Raw genomic sequence first — 4,168 nt, 5'->3', positions numbered from 1 at the left:
AGGGGGAGCTGGGTCCCAGAAGGTGCCCAGGGGGAGGCTAGGTTTTGTGATACAGTCTGGCCAGAGGGCAGGAGGAGAGTGTTAGAAGGGCACCTTATTCCCTGTAGAGGGAAGAAAGTTTGCTATAAATTAATTAAAGCACCTGAAGCCAATTAAAGCACCTGAAGCCAGTCACCTGATCCCCCCCCCACGTCAATCAGACAAGGGAAGGAGTTGAAGCAGAGTGGATTTGTGTTGGAGCAGAGAGCAGTTTGGAGGGAAGCAGAGGAGAGTTTGGAGAATTGCTGCTGTGGGCTAAGAAGACCAAGACCCTAGGTAAAGGGGCACCTGGTTTGTACAGAGGGAGGGTAGGAAGCCCCACAAGCTGAAGGGCAGGGGAGGGAAGTAGCCCAGGGGAAGGAACAGTTAGTTCTTGTGGTTTACCACTATCCCTAGGGCCCCTGGGCTGGGACCTGGAGTAGAGGGTGAGCCTGGGTCCCTCACTCCACTCTAGGACACTAGGGGGGCAGTTAATACCCTAGTTCAGGGGCAAGAAATGGTGCCCTGGACCCACCCCCCCTCCCACCAAAAGAGAAAGCATGAGACCCATGATAGTAATGCCAGCAATTGGCCACAGTTCGCAAGAGGCCCTTTCACAAGGCGAGAGAAGGGGCTAGAGGGACATTAACATTCCCAGTAACACATTCCTGTCCCTCAATGGCTGGAAAAGCAGGGTCATTGTTTCTGGAGCCGCCTGTCCACAAAACCCCACCCAAGCTGCTGCCGGGTGTGGGGGAGCAATGGAAAAATCTCCTTGCCCTCCAACTCTGCCCCGAAGGTGACTTCTGAAAGATTATCTGCTGAAAGACTAATGAGAGCTGCTGCGAGGCTGGCCTAGCAAGCTGCCGGCTTCAGGGGTTGTTCTCCGGAGCAGCCACGCTGCAGAGGGAGGTGAAACAGCAGCCACAGCTACTGACACAACTTGAGACCGAGGCTTGTCATCAAACATCAACTAAGCCCCTCTCTCCCCTCCCTGTTGCCGGGATCATCTCACACGGGAAGATGCAGAACAAAGTGGCTGGTCCCCAGGGGACTAGTCAGGGTGAGGTGACCAGGCCCTGGGGCTGGAGGCAGGCAGTCTGTGTCACTGGCACCTTCCTGGAATGATGCTCTTGTGTGGCTTTAGGAAAAGTTGACTTTTGCCCACTTCTGTCCTGGATTTCCCCTCCCACCCCACCGATGCACTGTAAAGCACTGAGCGGCTTTTCAGCTGTCAGCTGAGAACTGGCTGGTGTCCAGGGCTTGAGGCTGACCAGCAGTGCCTGGGAAGATTTCTGCCTGCTGGGAGGTGGAGCCCAGAGAAGGCTCTTGGGGGGGAGGGAAGAATTCCAGAATCACGCCCCCAACCCGGTCTCTGTTAGCCCAAACCCACAAGATGACTCATCTTCACCAGCTACCATTTCCCTGCAGGGAGGAGAAGGGTCACATTTTTTAAGAAGGCATATATAGGGGGGTATACATAAGCATCTGCACCTATCAGGACCTAGGACTGTTGGGTGAGAGCAGTAGGAAGGTGGCCTGAGGCTTGGGTGACAGGCGGAGGGACATCTTCAGGCGCTTTGTGGGTGGGGGTGGTTTTGTTGTGGGACATCGTTTTCATGGCAGGAGAGGGCGAAATGGAGGAGCCCGGCAGTCCAGGCCTCAGAGTTCTGGAGCTCTGCTTCAGTGCGCTAAGGATCAACGTTGCCAAGCTAGTGTCTCCCGCATGCTGGCAGCTTGGCGTGGTGGAAGGCACAGACCCCCAAGAGTGGGATAGTGAGAGGAGAGTGTCCTTCACCTGCATTGCTGTGCACTGATTTAACAGTGGGGGTGTCCCAGGAATGTCATATGGTCTCTTCACTGTGTGTTTAGTTCGAGGCTTGTTCCTTTGCAAGGTGCAGGCAGGAATGACTCTCTCGTATCTGTCTTCTGCAGGATCTCGCCTACTGATGGAGCTTCAGGAAGGGCCTTCTAATCCAAAGCCCTAGAGCCATAACGGCAATGAAAATGAGCGGAGAGAGGTGTCCCCACTTCAAATGTACACACATCAAAAATGACTCCATGGATCCTTTCACACCCTGACTGTGTTCAAGTGTAATAGAAGTTGCCCAGAATTTCATTGTATACAGTAACTCCTCACTTAAAGTCATCCCGGTTAATGTCGTTTCATTGCTGATCAATTAAAGAACATGCTCGTTTAAAGTTGTGCAATGCTCCCTTCTAATGTCATTTGGCAGCCACCTGCTTTGTCCACTGCTTCCAGGAAGAGCAGCCCGTTGCAGCTGGCTGGTGGGGGCTTGGAACCAGGGTGGGCCAGCAGCCCCCCTATCAGGTCCCTGCTCCCCTAAGTTCCCTGTGTGGCAGCTGCAGACCAGGCTATCAATTGCCAGCAGTTCAGCTGTCCTCCCCCCCACTGCCATGTGCTACTCCTGCCCTCTGCCTTGGAGCTGCTTCCGAGCCTCCTGCTTGCGAGGCGGGGGAGGGGGAGGACAGGAGGACTAATGTCAGGGTGTCCCCCCTGCTCTCCGCTTACCCCATCTTCCATAAAGCAGGGGGGACACACAACAGGGCTCTGGAGGGAGGGAGCTTCCTGGCAGCAGCTGCGGTCTAAGCTTGCTGATCTACTTAACAAGGCCGTGTACTTAGAGTGGGGTCAGCATATTTAAAGGGGAAACACGCATCTCTCTCTCCCACACACAGGGTGTGTGTTTCTGTCTGCCATGCTGTCTCCCCTCCCTCCATTTGTGCTGCCTTGTAGAGCATGAGGCTACATTAACAACGAGTTAACCTTTGAGGGCTCAGCCAATTGCTAGTTCATCATTTAGCAGTAAGGCATTTCCTGGGAAATATCCCACCCTCTGACTCCACCACCTCAACCAAGCCTCACAATTATCATTGCTGTGTACCAGTATTAAATTGTTTGTTTAAAACATATACTGTGTGTGTATGTATATATACAACATAGTCTTTTGTCTGGTGAAAAACATTTCCCTGGAACCTAACCCCCCCCCGCCTTTACATTAATTCTTATGGGGAAATTGGATTAGCTTAACAGCGTTTAAAGTCACATCTTTTAGGAACATACCTACAACATTAAGTGAGGAGTTACTGTACATATTTGCCTTGCAATAATTGCACAGTTAGAAGTGTGGGGGAATTGTTGTAGCTTCCCCCTGTCAGGTGGAACTGAGAATTTGCTGTACTAGATCAGGTTCTTAATCTAACTTGGTATTGCCCTTGGATTAGAGCGGTGTTTCTCAAACTTTTGTATTGGTGACCCCTTTCACACAGCAAACCTATAAGTGCGACCTCCCCTTATAAATTAAAAACACTTTTTTTGTATTTAACACCATTATAAATACTGGTGGCAAAGTGGGGTTTGGGGGTGGAGGCGGACAGCTCGCAACCCCCCATGTAATAATCTTGTGACCCTCTGGGGGGTCATGACCCCCAGTTTGAGAACCCCTTGATTAGATAGACAGATGTGTCTAATTCTGCAGGGTGCTGTGTCTAGGCGAATGTACCCATTTCTCACCATTTTGCTACGTGCATCCAGCTCACAAAGTTTTAGAAAGACAGAGGCCCAAAGGTCTTTCCTCCCTCTCCTTATTGCAGAAAAAACTCACACTGAAGGCAGCAAGTATTATAAACATAGCATGAGAGAAGAACAGAGCCCTGGGTGAATTATCAAACTGGGTCATCTGGTCTGCTGAAAACCCTATACAAGTAAAAGCAGCAGAAATTAAGGCTTCTTTTGTCTGCGCTCCAGAATGGTCTGCTCCAGGGACGCTGGGGCAATTTTCACCTTCTGCTGAAGCATTGAAACAGCATCACACATTGAAACCAGTAGACGTTATCCCAAAAGAATTGATTTCCTGTGTGTGGGGCTGGCACTGGTGAATTTCACACCTGCCCATTTCTGGGTTAGAGGAGCGAGAACAAAGAGACATCAACTTGGGCTCTATAATAAATGAGCTGTGTGTTATATTATTACAAACATTTAGAGAGCAACCACTGCCACGCTCTCCCTGGATAGGGACGGCAAAGAATATTGCATGCATGCTACTGCGACAAAGTAAAGCTCTTCCCTTATAGAGGATAGAACCCAGGCTGGCAATGGCCAAAGCTTTACCCAGCAAACCAGACAAGG

At 50.8% G+C, this 4,168-nt stretch overlaps 1 long non-coding RNA gene across 1 annotated transcript; it reads left to right on the top strand.

Moving 5' to 3' along the window:
- Positions 1-218: 218 nt before the first annotated feature.
- On the top strand, positions 219-2,220 carry LOC142072322 (uncharacterized). Its single transcript, XR_012668715.1, has 2 exons — positions 219-315; positions 1,954-2,220. It is a non-coding gene; the product is annotated as an uncharacterized LOC142072322 (long non-coding RNA).
- The last annotated feature ends 1,948 nt before the right edge of the window (positions 2,221-4,168 follow it).

The sequence above is a fragment of the Caretta caretta genome, chromosome 6 (assembly GCF_965140235.1).
Source record: "Caretta caretta isolate rCarCar2 chromosome 6, rCarCar1.hap1, whole genome shotgun sequence".
NCBI classification, from domain to species: Eukaryota; Metazoa; Chordata; order Testudines; family Cheloniidae; genus Caretta; species Caretta caretta.
The sequence above is the reverse complement of the archived record's forward strand: the minus strand, read 5'-3'. Positions and strand labels throughout refer to the sequence as shown.